This window comes from Muscardinus avellanarius (assembly GCF_963383645.1).
Source record: "Muscardinus avellanarius genome assembly, chromosome: 1".
NCBI classification, from domain to species: domain Eukaryota; kingdom Metazoa; phylum Chordata; class Mammalia; order Rodentia; family Gliridae; genus Muscardinus; species Muscardinus avellanarius.
This window is the reverse complement of record NC_137786.1, coordinates 65,114,824-65,136,614: the sequence shown is the minus strand read 5'-3', so window position 1 is coordinate 65,136,614 and position 21,791 is coordinate 65,114,824. Positions and strand designations below refer to the sequence as shown.

The 21,791-nt window shown below is 37.7% G+C and overlaps 1 pseudogene across 1 annotated transcript in view; it reads right to left on the bottom strand.

Annotated features, from left to right (window-relative positions):
- LOC308270037 (programmed cell death protein 7-like) overlaps positions 1-15,662 on the bottom strand; it is a 32,055-nt pseudogene extending 16,393 nt beyond the window's left edge. The window contains exon 1 of the transcript in view: positions 15,525-15,662. The product of the transcript in view is annotated as a programmed cell death protein 7-like (transcript). The remainder of the gene's footprint in view (positions 1-15,524) is intronic.
- Positions 15,663-21,791: the final 6,129 nt, after the last annotated feature.

Sequence of the window (21,791 nt, the reverse complement as noted above, 5' to 3'; positions counted from 1 at the left end):
GTGCCACTGTGACCAGCTATGAATTACACAGTTTTTAATGTGCTTTTTATATCATTAATTGCTGCTTCCACCTTTCCATTATATAGAAAGTTGTTCTCTAAACCACACTTTCATGTTCTCAAGGCTATTCTGAAATTGCAGTAAAAAATGCTTTAATAGTAAATATCTGAAGTTTTATTTTCTGAAAGTATTTTTGGCTCACTTAATTATCCAGCCAATGGAGGTAATTACCACTTGGCTTTCATTACGATCTTGGTAATTATTGTCTTGAAGTTTTCCTCCCAGGCACATGGTTTCTGCTGGTCTCATCATTCACTCCCCAATAATCTTTGAGATAAATTCACAGATGATTTACATCTAGAAATCTCTTATGTACTCTTTGATAAATAGCTTCCTAACCTCTAAACCTTAGAAAGACCTTACCTGGCTGCTACTCCAGGCCTCCCTAAGAGTTATTGTTACCATAATGTGGGAAGCTTCTTTCATACACTGTTAAGGGAAGCAATAGGCATCATTGGATTTGTGTGTTTAAGATAGGAGAAAACACAGCACATTTCTACCTTTCTTCTAATTGTGAAGACAACATGTTTTGGGAAGATAAATTTAAGAAATGGTGCAGCTGAGATGAGTCAGCAAGTTTTGGCTGTTGCCGTTTATGGGGCAACTTTGAATTTAGGTAGTGGCTTGCATCTCTGCTCAGCACTTCACCTGGGAACTTTCAGGCAATGTGCAGACTAGGTTCAAATACTATGTTCACATGAGAATTACTTCTACTTGAAAACTGTTCACTGATTTTCAATGTTAGAGGGTTTTTTGGTTTGTTTTATTTTGTTTTTCAGATATGACTTTTGAGAAATATTTCTCTAGGGTCAGTCCCAAGGCAGACATGGGGATAGAGTGGAATAGGACCTGCTGGTCAGCTCCAGGGGCAGTTCTAAGGGGACTCAGGCCTCAACTATACTGCATATGAATACAAATCCTGTGTTTAAAAATGTATTTTGCTGGCCCTTTAAGGGAAGGGAAGATACAAAAGGTGTTTTCATTCTAGGTAAGAGGAGCTAGCTCTCAGCAACACTGCGCAGTTCAAATCCTCCTTCTTTAGCCTGGTGTGGCGGCACACGCTTGCAACGCCAGCCTTCGGGAGGCTGAGACCAAAGATTCATGGTTCACAGACAGCCTCAGCTACTTAGTGAGGCCTCTGCATCTTAGTGAGACCCTGTTTCAAAATTAAGAATAAAAAACAGGGCAGGGGGTGTCGCTCAGAGGTCAAATGCCCCTGGGTTCCATCCCCAGACCCGCACAAACAAACAAGTCGTTCTTCTTCAGTAAAGTCTATTCCAATTATTATCTGTCTTCTTTACTTTTTTGTTTTTCTGTTAGAACTGGGGATTGAACCCAGGGTCATCCTACCTCTGAATTATACTCCCAGTAGACTCCCCTTTTATTTTTTATTTTGAAACAGAGTCTCACTAAGTTCTCAGGGTCTCTCTAAGTTGCTGAGGCTATCCTGGAACTTGCAATCCTTCTGTTTTACCTTCCCAATTACTGGGATTACAGGCATATGCTACCATACCCAGCTGCCTTTACTTCTTTTATTTTTTTAATTGGTGCATTGTAGTCATACATCTTAATGGGGTACAAGACAGTAGAGACTTACATGCACATATCACTCATTTAGCCCTTCCCTATTTCCCACCCCATTCCCTTCCCCCTTTCCCCTTCTCATGTTTGGCTTAGTGATTGACTTTGGTATGTTTGTGAATGTACATCCATATACATTAGGGAATTTTCCTCTTCTCCTCCCATCCCCCTCAGTTGCCTTATCGGCTCATCTATGGTTTCTCCTTAGTCTAGAGTTCCTCCTATGACCCCCTTTCTTTCCTAGCTTCCACATATTAGGGAGAGCATCCAATTTTTTACTTTTTGTGACTGACTAATCTCACTTAGCATAATGCTCTCCAGTTCCATCTATTTCCCTGCATACAGCATATTTTGTTCTTCTTTATGGCTGAGTAAAATTCCATTGTGTACATATCCCATAGTTTTGTAATCCGTTCATCTATTGGTGAACATCTTGGCTGGTTTCATAGTTTGGCAATTGCAAATTGTGTGGCTATGAACATGGATACAAATGTCTTAGTTTGGTACTTTGGTTGCAATTTTTGGGGGTAGATACCCAAAAGTAGTATTGTTGGATCATATGGTAGGTTTGTTCTCATTCTTCTGAGGAACCTCCATACTGTTTTCCAATGTAGTTGCACTAATTCACAATCGCATCAACAATGTATTAGAGTTCCCACTTCTCCACATTCTCACCAGCATTTGTTGTTGTTTGTGCTTTGAATAATTGCCATACTAATTGGAGTTAGAAATTGCATCTCTCTAATTGCTAATGATGTTGAAGTTAGGAATGTCTTCTTTACTTCTTTGATGCACTACAGTGCTAGCCAATAAACCTTTCTGCCCTCAGAACCTGCTACATAACTTGCCAGTCTAAGTGCAAAATAAAATGTAGGGCCCCTTGTTAAAAAGCTAAGACTTTTTTTTTTTCATACTAGGGATGGAACCCAGGAGCATTCAACCTCCAATCTACATCCATAGCCCTATTTTTTTTTTCTTGAAACAAGGTCTCACTGAGTTGCAAAGGGCCTCACTAGGTAGCTGAGGCTGGCTTTGAACCACTATCTTTTCGTCTCAGCTTCCTGAATGCTGGGATTACAAGTGTGTGCCACCACGCCTGGCTTACTAAGACTTTTAAGACAGTACCAGTAAGGCATTAAACCAAGCATGGACCTGTCTAAGCTTGGAACCCTGTGCAATAGACCTGTGCACAGGTCACACACCCCTGAAGCTGATCCCATATGCAGTAATAGGACAATATCCAATATGGTAGCCACTAGCCACAGGAGGCTATTCAGCATTTTAAATGTAGCTTGTCATTTTATAACTGAATTTTATCTCATTTTAATTAAAATAACTAAATTTGGTTAGATAAACCAAACAAATTATAAAGTGTTTGGGGCACATTACTAAATATTGCTATTGTTCAAATTTTGTCATTTGTAATAATAATATACACCTACCAGGGCTGTTTTGAGAATTAAATTAGTTAACTCACTTGGAGTTCTTACAACAGTTCCTGGTATATAATAATTGCTAGTGTTTAATATTTATTTCCATAAACATAACCCAATTTTTTTCACATATTCACTCCTCTGGGATAAATCCAGCAAATTACAATAATCCTATTATTCTTCTCAAAGACGGGTTCAGCCATAGGAATAAGCTGTGCTCTGCTGAAGGTTTTGAAAAAGATTTTAAGAATCTTGGTATCTGTAAATATCTTATTTTATTTATTTATTTATTTATTTATTTATTTATTTATTTATTGTCTTTGAAACAAGGTTTCACTTGGTTGCTGTGAGTCTCACTACAATACTGAGGCTATCATGGAACCTACGATCTTTAGGATTACAAGTGTGTGCCACTGTGCCTGGCTTGTAAATATTTTAAATGATACCAAATTGGATAAACTATATTTTCTTTTTTCATGTATGTAAAGTTACCAGATAAAATACAAAATGCTCCATTAAATTTGAAGTTCAGATAATAAATAATTTCTTAGTAAAAATATATCCCAAATACTGCATCGAACATATTTGTACTAAATAATTACTTGTTAATATGCTAATTTTTTATCTCTTCCTCTAAATTCAGCTAAACTGACTGGGACAATTCATAATAAATGTAATTTTGTTTGTTTTTTATGTTACTGGAGGTGGAACCCAGGGACATTCTACCTCCAAACTACACTCCCAACCCTATTATTTATTCTTTATTTTGAAACAAGGTCTCACTAAGTTGCAAAGGGCCTGACTAAGTAGCTAAGGTTGTCCCAACCCTACAATCCTCCTGTCTCAGCCTCCCAAGTACTGGGATCGCAAGCATGCACCACCAAACCTGGCAATGTAAGACTTTTGTTGTTGTTTTTGTTTTTTTTGTTACTGGATATGAACTCAGGGGCATTTCACCTCCAAGCTATACCCCCAACCCTTTTTATTTTTTATTTTAAAACAGGATCACACTAAGTTGCTGAGGCTGGTAGGACCTGTGATCCTCCTGTCTCAGCCTCCCAAATACTGAGATTAAAGGCATGTGCCATCATTCCCAGTTCCATGTAATATTTGATATGAAGATTGTTTTTCCATTCTTCCTTATGAAGTATTGTACCCAGAACATGGAGCACGTCACACCTCTGGGCCTCAGGAAGTTTGTTTCTATAACAGATATTAGGAGGCTGGGTGTGTAGCTCAGAGGCAGAGTACTTGCATGGCATGTGCAAGGCCCCGAGTTCAATCCCCAGCACCAAAATAATTACACACACACACACACACACACACACACACACACACGAGATCAAATTGTCCCAGAGTTCTAATATAAAGTGTTGATTAAGAGCAGAGTCAAGCTGGGTGTGGTGGCACATGCTGTAATACCTGCGCTTGGGAGGCGGAGACAGGAGGATGGCGCTGGTTCAAAGCCAGCCTCTCTGGCTTAAAGAGACCCCGTTTCCAAATAAAAATATAAAATAGGTCTGGGAATATAGCCCAGAGGTAGAAGGATTTCCAGGAACCCCAGTACCACCAAAATAATAAAGAAAAAAAAGAGCAGAGTCAATGGAATCAAACATTGTTGGCTGGAGTCTTAACTCTGTATTCAAGTGGGTGATCTTAGGCAAGTTTAATTTCCCAATGCTTTGTTTTCACCTGTCTACAGGAAAATATTTATAATCCATCCCTCATAAGTTGCTGTGAAAGTTAGATGAGTTAACATTCTGAAAGTTCTTTAAGTAGAGCCTGGCCAGAGTATGTGCTCCAGAAATGTCTTCTCTCACTACTTTTCCAGTTCTGGCTTTTGTTGTTTCTATTGTCTTGAACAAGCTCTCTAAAACACTTGAGACTCTAAGAGTCTTGAGACTTCAAATCTGGGTAGGGAAAATGCCATTAGGAGGAACTTTGAAACACAACAAAACTATTAAGTTACACCTGTGCTTAGAAATGAACTTAGTTGAATATAGTCAGATTAGATTTAAAATATTTGTTTTGAAACTGTAGAGTCTAAAGTATTGCTACTGAAAATTGAACTAGTCTTGTGTTATTGGCAGGGATATTTGCAAATTGATATCAACTTAGGAATTCTCTTTAGAATCCCTTTTTCTACCCAGAAAATGGGTACGCTTGTGATCCAAATTATTGCACAGATGGCAGATTAATCTTCAAGGATGGAAGTATGCAAATAAATGTATTTAAAGAATAAATAGTGTTTATATGGTAGATTTTCCATGCCAGAATAAAAGAGCTACAAGTTATTAACTTAAGCCTGGGAGGGGGATCAGATGTCAAGATTCCGAGATTATTGTGTAATCAATAATTTGGAGAGGTGGAAGGCTTTTGTTTGGTTTTTCAAAAGCTAGATTCAGAGGCTAAAAATTCAGCTTCTATTTTCTTTTTATGGCACTTGGTTCATTTTCTGCAGAGGTTCAATTTGTTGCCAAAGAGATTCATTGCAAATTTGAATAATTATATACTGAACTGTAGGGTAGAACTGAAATTGGGGTTGATTGAGAGGGCTGGAAACAGAGCAAACTCTTTCCTTCCATAAGAATTACAGATCCCTGTGCAATAAAATATGGCCATACAAGTGAGAATTTCCAGCTGATTAAATTTGTTTTGTAAGAATTTTTTTTTTGGGGGGTAAGCTCAATTTTACTCTTGAGAGAGCAGCTAATTAAAACTACCAAGATATCATTTGGTTTTTTATCTATTTGTTTGACAACACACTCTGTTGGCAAAACTGGAGAAATAAGCCCTCTCATACATGTTGATGGATATAAATTGATACACAATCTGGGGGGAAACTTGCAAAAATCTTAAAAAATTACAATTAAAAATGCATATGACCTTTGAACCAGCAACTCAATAACTGGGACTTTATCCCATGAAAATAACTGTATGCACATAAAATGATACGTACTTTGAATGATATGTACATATTTTTTCTTAAAGGAAATACAATTCACATGCCATAAGACTTCACATTGTAAAATGCACAATTCAGTGATTAACAGTATTTGCACAAGGTTATACAACCATTGCCACAGTCTAATTATAGAACAGTTTCATCATTTTTTCACCCACAGTCCCTTGCAACCACTAATCTATTTTCTGTCTTTATGGATTTGCCTATTCTGAACATTTCAGACAAAGGAAATATTGAAATTTGTGGCCTTTTGTGTCTTGCTTATTTCGCCTAGTATAATTTCAAGACTCATTCATGGTGTAGGATGTGTTAGTACTTTATTCTTTTTATAACCAAATGATATTACTTTGTATGGGTATACCACATTTTGCTTATTCATTCATCAGCTAATGTGGAATTGACTTGGTTCCAATTTTTCACTATTTTCAACAATGCTGCTGTGGACACTTATATGCAAGTTTTTGTGTGAATATGTTTTCAATTTTCTTGGACATATGCCTAGGAGTAGAATCTTAGAATCAAATGATAATTATTTCTTTAAAACATCATCTTTTGAAATAGTATTTTAATAGCAAAAATATTTTGGAATAATCAATATATTCAACAATAGAGGACTGGTTAAAATAAATTATGCCACACTCAAAAAATAGAACTATTGTGAATTGTGCTGCTAAAAACATGGATATGCATGTATCCTTTTAGTATTCTGATTTCAGTTCCTTTGGAAAGTTCCCCAAGAGTGGTATATTTTTAAGGGTACCCTTAAAAATAAGAAAACAAGCCAGGCATGGTAGTGCACGCTTGTAATCCCAGCATTTGGGAAGCTGAGGCTGGAGGATTGCAGTTCGCAGACAGCCTCAGCTACTTAGTGAGGCCCTCCACAACTTAGTGAGACCCTGTTTCAAAAATAAAAAATAAAAAACAGGGCAGGGGGTGTAGCTCAGAGGTCAAATGCCCCTGGGTTCCATCCCCAGACTTGCAAAAAAAAAAAAAAAAAAAAAAAAAAGGAGAAAAGAGAAAAAGAAAAAGAAAAAAAGTAAAAGAAAACAAACTCTACTGAACTAAGGAAAGAGTTTTGAGATGTATTAACTGAAAGGAAACAAAGGACAGAAGAATTACCCTGCCTTAGCTTTTGTATAAGACAAGCAGAAAGGAACCTCCAAAGGACTTCCAAATGTTGAAGAGAATTTGAGGGCAAAAGGGCAAAAAGGGAGTGTATTGTTTGTATTGCTTCTTTTTTTTTATACCCCCAAAACTTATTCTTTTATTTAGTTAACATTTAATAGAGAAAAAGTCAGAATTCCATGCACTCAGTTATTTACATGTCAAGCTCTATAAATAAATAAAAATTGATATATTGCCTTACGTACCTGAAGAATTGGAAATTCTACTATTATTTATTGATTTTATCTTTTTTTAATTTTTTTATTGGTGCATTGTAATCATACATCTTAATGGGATAAAAGACTTGTGTAGATATACATGCACACATCACCCAATTAGCCTTTACCCAGTCCCCACCCCAGGCCCTCCCCATCCCTCCTTTTCATGCTTTGCTTATGTTTAAGCAAATATGTTTAAGCAAATATGTTTAAGCAAATATGTTTAAGTACATATTACTTCTAATTATGTCTTTTTAAAATTTTTATCTATTTATTTTTATTGGTGCATTGTATTTATATATCATAATGAGGTTCACCATAATAGAAGCAAACTTGCAGATAGCACTTGATTTATTTCCCTTCACATCCCACCTTGCTCCTTCACACTCCCAGTCCACAAGACTGAAAGTGGTGTTGATAACTCCATATATGAACATAGATTATTTGAATTGTGTCTTTCATTGACTTTCCCCTTTCTTCCTCCTTCTCCAAATGTCCTTTTATTATTCTACTGTGTCTCCCCTCGTTTAAACCGCAGTCTCTTTTGTTTCCCAGGTCCTCTGTACCTTCTACATGAGTGAAAATGTATGACCTTTCCCTTTTCAAGACTGGCTAATCTCACTTAGCATAGTATTCTCTGATTCTGAAATGGAAATTAATGTGGAGGTTCCGCAACAGACTGGGAATGATATCAACATATGACTCAGCTATACCACTCTTGGGGATCTTTCCAAAGGAACTGAAATCAGAGTACTATAGGGACACATGCATATTCATGTTTTTAGCAGCACAATTCACAGTAGTCAAACTATGGAACCAGCCTAGGTGTTTGTCAACTAATGCATAGATTGTGAAACTGTGGTAAATGCATACAATGGAATTTTACTCAGCCATAAAGAACAAAATTATGCCATTTGTGCAAATGTATCTTTTAATATTGTTTTAATTTCAGAACCAGGTGAATATGTTATCAATTCAAAATTTAAAAAATTTTGTCGATGATAGCTAGGCATGATGCTGCATGCCTGTAACCCTAGTACTTGGTAGGCTGAAATAGGAGGATTTCCAGTTAGTGGCCAATCTCGGCAACTTAGAGAGAACCTCAATAACTTCACAAGACCCTGTTTCAAAATACAGACTAGCCCCTGAAACCTATTAGTGTGAGACTGTGAAAGATAATAAGTAAAACTATCTAAGCATCAGATTTTTCATCTATAAATAAAAAGGGGTGTTAGGAAAATGTGTGTAGCAGGGTGCAGTGACACATGCCTATAATGCCAGCTACTCGGGAAGCTGAGGCAGGAGGATCACAAGAGTTAGGTCAGCCTCCTCAATTTAGTAAAACCCTGACTCAAAATAAACCAAAGTGCTGAGGAAGTAGTTCAGTTGCAGAGCATCGCTGGGTTAGATCCCCAGTATGGGGGGAGGAGGAGGAGGAGGAGGAGGAGGAGGAGGAGGAGGAGGAGGAGGAGGAGGAGGAGGAAGAGGGGGGAAAATATCTGTAAAGAGCCTGGCACAAAAGAGGTGCTCAAGTGACACTATTATTTGTTAGAGATTTAGTGATTTAAAAAAGACTTTATCTGTCCTGAAGGAGTTAGCAAACTGTTATACTAGAGAAAGAAAAATATACTATTGATGAAAGCATACATTTACAATTTTTTCAGTTTCATTAGTATATAAGTAATACAGTAGTCAGCAACATTATCTTCCAATATGAAATAAAGAACTTTATTGCAGTATTTATGTTTCTGCGACACCTTTAATACATAGTCTACAAAATTTAACAGGTGTTAAATCAAATCCCATTCCTTCTCAATTTACCTGCCCAAATCAAGTAGAAATAGACATATTCTCCATGGGTTTAAGAATGTCATTTCCAGGACTTGGTCTTTTGAGAGACCATAAAAAAATCCTACCAGGCATGATGGTGTACGCTTGTAATCCCAGCACTTGAGAGGCTGAGATAGGAGGATTGCGATTCGTAGACAGCCTCAGCTACTACTTAGGTCCTTTGCAACTCAGTGAGAGACCCTGTTTCAAAATAAAGAATAAACTAGACATGGTGGTGCACGCTTGTAATCCCCGTGCTTGGGAGGCGGAGACAGGAGGATTGTGCAGGTTCAAAGCCAGCTGTGCAGGCTTCAGAGACCCTGTTTCCAAGTTTAAAAAAAGTAGAAAAATAGGTCTGGGGGTGTAGCCTGGAGGTAGAAGGGTTTCCAGGAACCCCAGTACCACCAAAAAGGAAGAAAGAAAGAAAGAAAGAAAGAAAGAAAGAAAGAAAGAAAGAAAGAAAGAAAATAAATATAGGGCTGGGGTGTTTCTCAAAGTTAAAATGCTCCTAGGTTCCATTACCAGTACTGAAAAAAAAAAAAAATCCCGAGGGATCACAATATTTTATTTATTTATGATTTTTTTTATGGTACTGGGGGTGGAACCCAGAGGCTTTCTACTTCTGGGCTATACTCCCAGACCCATTTTATATTTTATTTGGAAGCAGGGTCTCACTAAGTTGCTGAGAGCCTCACTAAGTAGCTGAGGCTGGCTTTGAACCTGTGCAATTCTCCTGTCTCAGCCTCCCAAGCATAGGGATTACAAGTGTGCGCCACCACACCCGGCTACAATATTTTAGATTAAAATAAATGTGGAAAAGGAGGTATCTCCAAAAAAGGAGGTATCTCTAATTTATTTATTGATTGATAGAAATGAGGGCAAATGGTGAAGGTGCCAATAATGTGATTTCAACTTTTTCTATTAGAAAGTTTAAGAGAAAGGAGAAACTGAGCTGTGTGAGAAATTCAGTTGTAATGAGTTTTCACACTTGTCTCAGCCCAATGAGTTTACTAGTCAGACCGCTTGCCTTTTTCTGTGATATTTTCACCTCTCTTGCTCTCCTTTATAGATTTGCTTCATATGAATTCATTTCTGAAAATGAAAGAGGACAGAAAAAAGAAAGTGAATGTTAAAGCAATGACAAAATTTTTGCATTCTCATTGGATTTCACTTATCATAAGCCAGATTTAATTTTCTCTTCTGGGTTGTGATGACTATCATGGTTATTTTTATTAAGGTAAAAATTAATCTTAGATTCCCCCAACTAGAGTAGACTCAAGCATTGTATAGTTGGATTGTGCTTCTGATGCTTATCATCTTCATGTGATTCCTCTCTCCCCTAACCCCAGCCCACTGCCACAGGCAAGTGCCAGGGCTTTAGCTCTTTGTCAAGGCAAGCCAGTCCTGCGATAGCTAGAGAGCTCTCAGTATTGCATCCCTTTCTCTTTCAAATCTCACTCACTTGCCCTAATTCTCCTGACTGTAGCCATGGATAAAAGTCAGAATCCTTTTTCAACCTGGAAGCCTTTGACGATCTCTAAAGACACTATTATCCCATCAGCAGTGTCTCATGTCCTCCAGACTAAGCATACCTGGTCTTAAGTGGTCTCCTAAGTGTTGCTTTTTTTCTTTTCTTTTTCTTTTTGTGGTACTGGGGATGGAACCCAGGGGCATCCTACCTCCAAACTATACCCTTACCCTATTTTTTGTTCTTTATTTTGAAAGAGTCTCACAGAGTTGCAAAGGGCCTCAATAAGTAGCTGAGGACCACAATCCTCCTGTCTCAGCCTCCTGAATGCTGGGATTACAAGTGTGAGCCAACACACCCGGCTCTTAAGTGCTGCTTTTGAGGCCTTCGCTTTCCAGGTGGCTTCTTTTTGCTTGAAGAACTCAACCTGCACCAGGACCCCTACCTACCTTCCTCTTTCTCCATCTGATTTAAGCTCAGGTCTTGATACTATATAGCAATTCTATTATTTGTCCTTGTTTGGGTCATTATTGATTTGCCATCCAGGTTTTTATTATCCTCTTTCTCTCCCTTTCTGGCTGCCTCTACTAATTGGCCAACCAGGCCAACAGTCAGAAAGAGAAGTCTTACCAGCATAAGTTTAATCTTTCCAGTGTGAGCTTTTGTGTGGGAGATCTAATCATCATGGCCCTCTGCCTGAGAAAGATGATCTGCATGGACTATATCATTGGACTCGTGTGCTTTCTGGCTTCCTGTTGGGTTTGGCTCATGAGGAGTCCCAGGAAAAGAAGGAAGAAGAGAGGAACTCAAGGTCAGAGTATTTATTTCCCAGCTTCCTTTCCAGGAGTTTGCCTGGGGGTGTTTCACTGCACTGTATATCACTACTCATTCTGAGTCTAAGTGCATCTCTCTTCTAGGTTCTAGTTTTCACTTTCTTCTCTCATGCTGTTGGGGAAGAAATGACAGATGCTGTTGCTTCTAGACCTGGGCTTCTTGCACTGTATTTGTGATTCTTCTATAACCCAACTTCTCCTTTGCAAATAAAGTCTCCAAATTATTATTTTTTTTCTCATTGTGAGTTTTGTCTGGCCACAAGACAACCTTCTCTGGACTTCTTAGATGGAATTTCGTGAGGACTCACTCTTTCTCCTTCTAACATGGGTATGATAACTTCTGCTTCTACACAGCCTCTTCTCCAATCCTATACCACTGGCCTCTCCCTCAGGAAAACTCTATTCTCTTCTAGAGGAGGAGATTTTACTGGTTTTTCCTTGTGTAAACTTACAAATCATAGGAGGATTTCAGGATAAAAAGTGATTGGGAACCTGTATCAGGTACTAATTGGAGCTTAAAACAAGATGCTTAATTGGAGCTTAAACAAGATGTGTGTGTGTGTGTGTATATATATATATATATATATATATATATATATATATATATATTATGGTATTATGGTACTGGGGTTCCTGGAGACCCTTCTACCTCTGGGCTACACTCCCAGACCTATTTTATACTTAAAAAAATTTTTTGGGGGGGAGGGTTTTTTTGTTTTTTTGGTGGTACTGGGGTTCCTCCACCCTTCTACCTCCAGGCTATACTACTAGACCTATTTCATACTTTTTTTTTAATTTTTGGAAACAGGGTCTCTTAAGCTAGCGCAGCTGGCTTCGAACCTTCGCGATCCTTCTGTCTCCGCCTCCCAAGTGAGGGGATTACAAGCATGCGCCACCATGCCCGGATTTAGCATATATTTTTAATAGTTAAGCTATTACTTAATTTGATGTTTACAACAATCACTGGCAATAGGTATTATAATTCAAATAACAAGAGAATTGAAGTTCAGGAAAGTTAAAGATTGTGTTAAAAGTCACCCATTTAGTAAATGGCAGATCTACGACTTGAATTAAAATCTATCAGATTCCAAAAGCCTGACTCCATCACAGAAAAAAAAAAAATTAAGCAAGAGATAGAAGATCAAAAAGGGAACACTTTGTTGGAAAGTAAAAAGTACACATTGAAGAAAAAGAGAGTGTGAGTGACCTCAGAGAGCAGGTCACCCCCCTTGGTCTGGGTTTCCAACTTGTTTAGAGGAATAGTAGCTGGGGGGCTGAACTAGAAGTACAGTCAGGGCAGGGTTATGCACTTTTCCATCTGTTTTCCTTGCACTTGCACGTTACCCTTTTGCGTTCTAATTATGCTGCTTTATACATCACATGTCTGATTAGCACCTTACATCTCCAACCAAGGGTGTGCCATTTTACTATTAGAATGAGTCTAGGACCACTCCTCTGTCTCCAGTCTCTAAGGAGAATGCTCTCCAAAGGAGCAGTTCCTCCATGCCTGGTGGTTATCTTGTGCCTCTGATTCTTTTCTGTCAGCCAATAGCAAGCTGCAGGTCAGGTCAGGGTTGCAAGGATATGAGCTGGGTTGCTCAAGAATTGTTTGTCCTGCCAAGGGTCAAGGGGGCGTACGCCCATGATCCTTGTACTTGGGAAGCTGAGACTGGATGACTGCAGGCTTGAGGCCAGTGAAGTAACATTGTGAGACTCTGTTTCAAAATATTAAAAATAAAATAGGGCTAGGAATGTATCTCAGAGATAGAATATCCCTGGGTTCAATACCCAGTAACACACACACACACACACACACACACACACACACACACACACGCACACACGCACATGAATTGTTTTTTTCTGCCTTCCAGTGGTTTATTATTTTTTTGAGACTCAGTCTTTTCTCTATTTGTAAATTCTTATCTCATTTTTCTCCCATGTCATAATGTTCCTTATAACTCAATTAGATTTTCCTTGATTTAATTCAGTATATGTCCTGTTGAAAAGGTAACATTAAGGAATATTTATAAAGGATGTTATAAAGAATGTTGGGTTCCCAAGCCCAAGGACAGTAAGATATATTAGTCTGGCAGTATAGGTAGGAAGGCTGAGGGAGTTTGCCAGAATGTAGACTCCATGAGAGTGGGATGTAGCCTGTCTCGTGCACAATAATATCATTTTATCAAAGCTTCATATGCTGTTGGCACTAGGTAAATATTTGAAACAGAAAATTTATATTATCCCTGTTATCTATGAATGTACTATCTAGATAACAGAAAAGATACAGGCACCTACCAATTTAAATTGTAACACAAGACAAAAAGTTTTGTTCAATGAGCAAGAACAAATAGAACATTGTAATGTTATAAATAAAAATGATTCACTTAACAAATTACCATTAGATAATAAGTGGTCCTTTATGGGGGTGTTGATCACTTGTTTGGGGAAATCATGGGATACTGAATGGGGGAGTTAGAATCTGATCTAGGGGTAAGGGATCAGAGGGCTAGGAGCAAGCAGAGAAAAACGTTAGTTGTAGCCTAGCAGAGAAATGATGTAAGACAAAACACAAGGATTTGGACGGTCCAAGGTATTCCTGTGGAAGTGAGTATATCAGTGTATTTCTCATCTTCAAGGGACAAAAATTTAGGGGGAAAATACTTAGTTATAGATCACTAAGAAGTTGGGTTGGAGGCAAGATTAGAGCTGGTCTGCTTTAATATATGGTAGCTATGCATCCAATTTATCAAATATCATTAAATTCCTACTCTGCCCAATTGATAACGTTTATCTTCGTTTCATGGTTTATTTGATCTTTGTAGCATTTTATACTACTGATCTCTCTTTTCCTCTTGAAAATTTCTCTCCTGAATCTCTTGCTCTCTTGGTCTTGTTCTTTTTGTTCTCTCCCTCCCTCCACAGGGTTTCTTTTCCTTTCTTTCTTCTTTTCTTTCTTCCTTTTGTTCTTTCTTTCTTTCTTTTTCTTTTTTGGTGCTGGGGATTGAATTTAGGGCATTCTGCCTTTGAGCTACACCCTAGCCCTATTTTATTTTATTTTTTATTTTGAAACAAGGTCTCGCTACTGCTCTGTGACCTTGAACCTGTGATCTTTCTGTCTCAGCCTCCTAAATTCTGGAATTACAAGCGTGTGCCACCATGCCTGGCAACATTATCGATTTTTGTCTTTTTGTTTTGCAGTGTCTTTTCTATCCCCTTCTCCTCCCCCTACTCCTTTCTGTTAGGATACGCAGCCCAGTCATGCCAAAGATGGCGCCTCTCCGGCTCCTCTTCCAGATTGTGCTGATTACCTCATAGCTTGCCAAAGGGGCCACGGGATGCCCAACAATCAGTCCCCTGATAACACACCCACTGGGGTATGAGCTACCCAATCAGTAAACGCCCGGTACTTTGTGCGATCTTCCGCTGTGAGCGGAAGCTCCCTCCTCCCAGCTGCCTGACATAAAAGGGAGCTGGGCTGTCTTGATAAAGATTTTGCTTGCTTGCTTGCTTGCTTGCTTATCTCCGACGGCTGGCCTTGGGTCTTTCCTGCGCCGACCCCCCTTCATTGGTCCCGAAGACCCCCGACCCCCCTTCACTTTCTTTTTATATTTTTTGGAAGTTGTTTGTTTGTTTGTTTGTTGTTTTTTTGTTTTTTTGTTTTTGCTAAAAATCACATCTAGGGCCTTGCACTTGTTAAGCAGGAGCTTTACCACAGAGCTATATCCCCGGCCTTTCTCTGCCTATGCCCTAAGCCTCTTTTAATTGTATATTTTCCTTAATCCTGGTTGATCTCATTAATCTCTGGCTTCAACCTTTTTGCCAATGATTTCTAAATATCTACCCCCATCTCATACCTCAAACTTGATCTTCAGATTATTATACCCTATTGCCTTGAAGAGATTGTACCTGAATGTTCCACCAGCATTTCTAACTTAACATGAATAAAATATAACTTTTATTCTCACTAACCTTGCTCTTCATCATGGACAGACGATTTTGGTTAAGGGTATCCTCTATTCTGTTCCCTAAATCACAAACAGGTGATTTATCTTCTGTGACTTTTTCACTCTCACTAAAGAATTGATTACTAAATTCCCTAACATCCATGCTCCAGATATCTCTCTAATCTCACCTCATTTTAGTCCCCATTACTTGGACATTGGAGTTTCCTATTTGGTTTCTCTACTTTAAGTCTAACTCTTTCAAATCACCTATAATTTTAAATACCTTTTTAAGATGAAATATAATTATACTATTCTCTTTTCAGTACTCTTTGCTGACTCTCCATCCTCTGCAGCAATGGATTTTCATTTTTTAAAACATAGCATAAAGCTGGGCATGGTGGCACACATTTGTAATCCCAGTACTTGAGAGGCTGAGATAGGAGGATCACAGGTTCATGGCCAACCTCAGGAACTTAGTGAGACCTTGTTTCAAAATAAAAAAATAAAATAGGCCGGGTGTGGTGGCGCACGCTTGTAATCCCGCGCTTGGGAGGCAGAGACAGGAGCATCGTGCAGGTTCGAAGCTAGCCGTGCACGCTGGCTTAGGAGACCCTGTTTCCAAATAAAAATGTAAAAATAGGTCTGGGAGTGTAGCCTGGAGGTAGAAGGGCTTCCAGGAACCCCAGTATCACCAAATAATAATAATAATAATAATAATAATAATAATAATAATAATAATAAAATAGGGCTAGGGGGTATAGGTTGGAGGTAAAATGTCTCTAGGTCCCATCCCCAGTACCACAAAACACACACACACACACACACACACACACACACACACATTTGTAAATAAAACATAGCTTAACCTTTTTTAGTTGAAATCTTAAATATTTATCTTCTATGAGTATCTAACATATGATAGAAAATAATAAATTTATAATCATTCAAAATTCATTAAAGGTATTTATTGCTTTACTACATATTGCTTTACTATATAACAGTTACTTTTCTGCTTTGCTATATAAGAGACACAGTGGATATAGACAAGAGGAGCAATAGCAAAATATTTACTGAGTATTACCCTGTGCCAAGTTCTATTTTGCTATTTGTCTACATCAACCCATTTAATCTTTATATACACCCTACCCCTACAAGAAAGAGTAAGGTGTGACCCTACCCCTTAAGGAATATTCCTTGTGTGTGTGTGTGTGTGTGTGTGTGTGTGTGTGTGTGTTTTACTGTAATGACCAACATTTTGTTTCATGATAGCTCATGTAAGGAATCATAGAATTCTTGACAGTCATTGATCTAAGCTACTTCACAAGTTTACTGGAGCCTCAGCAAATTGATCCACCCATGGACTGGGAGATTGGAACCCATGCCAACCTCTCCAAGGGCAATTTAAGCAAGAAAGAAACACTGCAAAGTCATCTTAGTTAAAAAATCAGAAGACAGCCTGTCTCTACACCCTACCCGGAGCCCTGCCGAGAGCGCCGTGAACTCCTTTTCTGCAACATGTTGCTTGTCACTCAGACTTACCTAATGTCTTAGCAACACAAAATGAACCAAAAGAAGAGCCAAACATTGCAATTTGGTTGTTCATGATTCGATTGGTATCATGATTTAGTAAATTACTTTTTCTGAGGGTTCTCTTTTTGGCTTGTTTAAAGCCAAGGACTCAGTGTAGCAATAAAAATTTAAATTGCCTTGGCATTGCCTGAAATGTTCAGGATTCCAACCTCTGTGCTTGACTGTGGAGCAGGGAGAAGAACAGACATTTGACGATGATTCTGCATTACCAATTCACTCTGCTCATCAGATTATATTGAAATGTTATGGCTTCCTGGGCACAGTTAGTTCCTCACTTTTTGCCTCTAACCGTTTGAAAATAAATTTCTGCTACTATATAGCAAAACACAAAATTATTTGGAGTAAGACTTTATAATTGGAAACGATAGTTTTATTCTGTATGAAATTAAGTCCTTTGCTAAATAATGTTAATTTATCATCAGAATTAAATGTTCATGAATAAGTAATCAAAATCACTTTCTCTTAGCTCTTTTAATATTGTTGAACTCTAGTAATTTATAGGTTTAATTGTATTCTTTGAGTTCAGCAGCAAAAATAAAAAATTTAATATATTTGCATTGTAAAATATTATCTTACTAGTAAAAAAAAAAACACTTAATGAAAAAACCCAAGGAAAGTATGTTTTTTTTGGCAAACACATTCCAAAGTATTATAGTTATGTTAGCAGTTGCTACTTCAATTTTTGTAGAATTCTTTTTCTTAAAGTAAAACATGTTTTCTTTATATTAGCCCCTATAGAGCTTTTGTGTTGTATATTCCAGAGATTTTTCTAGATTTATTTTTAACTGAGTGCATAATTAGTGTAACTAACAGACATGTTTTTGGTTGAATTATTTAATTATTTATTTTCTCCCTCTGACTAAAAAGTATATAAAAATTGACTCTTATTACTTAGGACTTCAAACATATACAGAGAGTACACACTAATATCTATTTAATTGCAGAAAAGTGTTATACTTTATCCTGGATATGACAAAAATATATCTTAGTTCAGTAGGACACAATAACCATCTTTGTCAATTTGTTAAAATGATTTTTACACCAGACACAGTGGCACATGCCTATAATCTCAGTACTTGGGAGGCTGAGACAGAAGGATGGCAGGTTCATAGCCAGCCTCAGCAACTTAGTGAGATGATGTTTCAAACTAAAAAATGGACTAGAATAGATATTATATATTAATATATATAATATGTAATATATCCCCAGTAGCACCTAATATATACTTTACTATAATTAAAGTGATTAAAATGACTTCTCTCTTAGGAATCTTGTCCAATTTTTCACATATCAGAAAAGTGAAATGTTCTAAATTGTTCTTATTATTCCTGCTTTTGCTCTCAGGCTCTTTACTCCTCTATTAATAGTTGCATGCTTTGCTATGTTCTGTCTCCTAACAGCTACTATCTTGTATCTCCTTTGCTAAGTTATATCCCCTGGGTTTAGCTGGCAGCTGAACTTTGAAAATGGAGGGTAGTCAGTGGGAAATGTGCCTCAGGGTGTCGGGAGTCTCAGAGTGTTCGTAGGAGTTGAGGAGTGAGGGAAGCAGGGGACTTGAATTAAATAGAAAAAGAAATTACCCAGCACATAGACACAAGCTTTGAAGTCAGCATCATAACCGTAGTCGCCAGAATTATCACTGGCATCAGCTTGATGTTATCTTTGCCGCATTCCCCTGTGGTCCAGAATGTCTAGATATTCCAAATGAGTAGATGTGCCTCTGGGAGACCGTCAGAAAGAGAAAAAAAGAATTAATATTTACTGAGCACTCATACGTGCCAGGCACTGTAGCGATGGTTTGACATTCTGTACCTCATCTGGTCATCACTATAATCTTCTAACGTGTGTGCCATTATCTTTGTTTTGCTGGTAGAGATTCTAAAGTTGAGTGTAGTTAGGTGACTCACCCAGAGTCCCATGCAGTAGACAGAGCTGATCGCTCTAGCAGGCATATTAGTAGGGGAGAAAGAAGAGACCAAATAGGTCAACACAGACTCGGTGCTTTTATTTTGGAATCTTCACACTGGAGTCTCATCTCAGGACACCACGGCTCTAAGAAAGGTACATTAGAGGATTTGGAATTAAATCGTTTCCAGGTGTGAATGTTTTTTGTATTAATTATCCACAGGTTCTTGTTTTAAACCTCTTCTGCTTGCGTACACACTTGTTCATCTTTATTTTTCCCATATGGCCTTCCACAGTACATTCCGATTATTCAGATTGAATAATTATAGGAGTGTCCACTCTGGGATATTTATGTTTGTCATAGTAATTGAGGACTCAGTTACTATGAGAGAGAGAGTTAAAGACTGAGCGGACCCAGAAGAATCAACAGTGTTAGCCCTGTAGAGTGAACCATATTCAAACATATTCGCTAAAGAAAGGGAAGAGGAGAGTAGGAAAGAATTAGAACACAAAAGATCAATAATTTACAAGATTTTAACATTTAAAATCGAAATTAGGAGAAAAACTCAAATATGAGGAATATTTTATGTTTTTCTATGAAAACAACTACCTCTGCTGCCTGTAACTGGAATTACCACTCACACCAGACAAGAGCTTCTTTTACTAATTGGGTCAGATTATATTTTTAGTACAATTTTATTCTAATGAATGAAGGCCCTTTCTATTAACCTTAACAGTCAGTCTACAGGAGAATATATCATTGGGGACTTCAAACTAACTGTATATGCTAATGTGACAGGAAAGACTGCTTGAGGAAAATTTCATCCTATCGATTGCAATTATGAAAGGAAAATAAAATCATCTCAAGTATTCTTCACTCTTTCTGAGTTAATTAAATGTTATAACCTTTGTTAAACTCTTCAGACAATAGAATCTTATTCAGGCGATATAAAAAATACTACAAAGAATTTTATTAGCTTCCCAAATCTCTGTTGGGGGGTGAGCGATTGAGCAGGTTTCTTTATTTTCATTCCAAGAAGTTGTCATTAACATTTTATATTTTTATTTGTAGTAGTAAGTTGATTTTTTTTTATGGGTGGTGTGGGGATAAAACCCAGGCCCTCATGCATCCAGTCCCACCAGTATCTTTTTTTTTTTTTTTTTTTTTTTGGTGGTACTGGAGTTCCTGGAAAACCTTCTACCTCTGGCTACACTCCCAGATATATATATATATATATATATATATATATATATATATATATATGTGTGTGTGTGTGTGTGTGTGTGTGTGTGTGTGTATGTATATATATATGTATATATGTATATATGTATATATGTATATATGTATATATGTATATATGTATATATGTATATATGTATATATGTATATATGTATATTTGGAAACAGGGTCTCTTAAGCCAGCGAGGCTGGTTTTGAACCTGCGCGATCCTCCTGTCTCTGCCTCCCAAGTGTGGGGATTACAAGTGTGTGCCACCACACCTGGCTTTTTTTTTTTTTTTCCAGTGGTACTGAGGGTGGAACCCAGGGGCTTTTCTACCTCTGGGCTATACTCCTAGACCTATTTTTTTACACTTTATTTAGAAAGAGTCTCACTAAGTAGCTGAGGCTGGCTTCTAACCTGTGTGATCCTCCTGTCTCAGCCTCCTAAGCAATGGGATTACAAGCATGCACCACCATGCCGGCCCACCAGTATCTTTTTATTGAATCTGAAGGACATTGTACTAGGTAGAGAGAAACATCACTGAGGTGTAAGGTACAGTCCCCACCCTTGAAAAAGTTGTAATCTAAATTGAGACATTTAGATGTAGATGGGCTAAAATTGACTCAATAGAATTCATTTGATCCTGTAATTTATTAAACTCATTCAGTGGGGTGGGTGGGGGTGGTATTGGAGTTATGTTAAAAATCACCCTATCTCTTACCTTTGTAAAGAGATACATACCTGTTTTAAAAAAAAATAATGCAGGTGATATTAGTTACCTTTTGGCAGGGAGAATAAAATCCAATGATTCCCAGAGGTGAAAACTAATTATCTGAATACTTTACTTGGGCAACTTGAAAAATCATTTTAAATCCTGTTTGAAATGGAATTTCAAATGGTAGTGTGATTACCACTTGCTGCAACTTATTGCTGTAGCTGCTATGCTAAGGTCTAGCCTCTCAATGTCTTTGACTTGGCAGAAATCTAATATAATTGAATAGGATGGGGTATATGAATCCGTGGACCACAAGAATCTCAGCTTCTTCCTTCATAATAATACTGAACAACAAATAATGCTGAAACAGTAGTGGATGCTGTGCTGCTGATGTACTGTCCTATCAGCCTTGTATGTGGAAAACTTAGTATTTCTATGATGTACAAAAAAAAGTATTCTTTTGCCGGGTGTGGTGGCACACGCTTTTAATCCCCACGCTTGGGAGGCTGAGACAGGAGGATCACACGGGTTCGAAGCCAGCCTCAGCTACTCAGTGAGGCTTTCAGCAACTTAGTGAGACCCTGTTCCCAAATAAAATATAGAAAAGGTCTGGGAGTATAGCCCGGAGGTAGAAAGCCTCTGGGTTCCACCCCCAGTACCATAAAAAAGTATTATTTTGATACACTATAAAATGATATAATCTTTGTATATTAACATAAAGAAAGTAGTTAATATCATGACATCTTTATATTAATTTTTTTTTAAATTTGTCCTACCTTCTTTCTTGTCTTAAACCAAGACATTTGACATTTGATTTTCAACGCTTGAATTTGGGAGAGGTGTGTGGAGGCAGGATTTT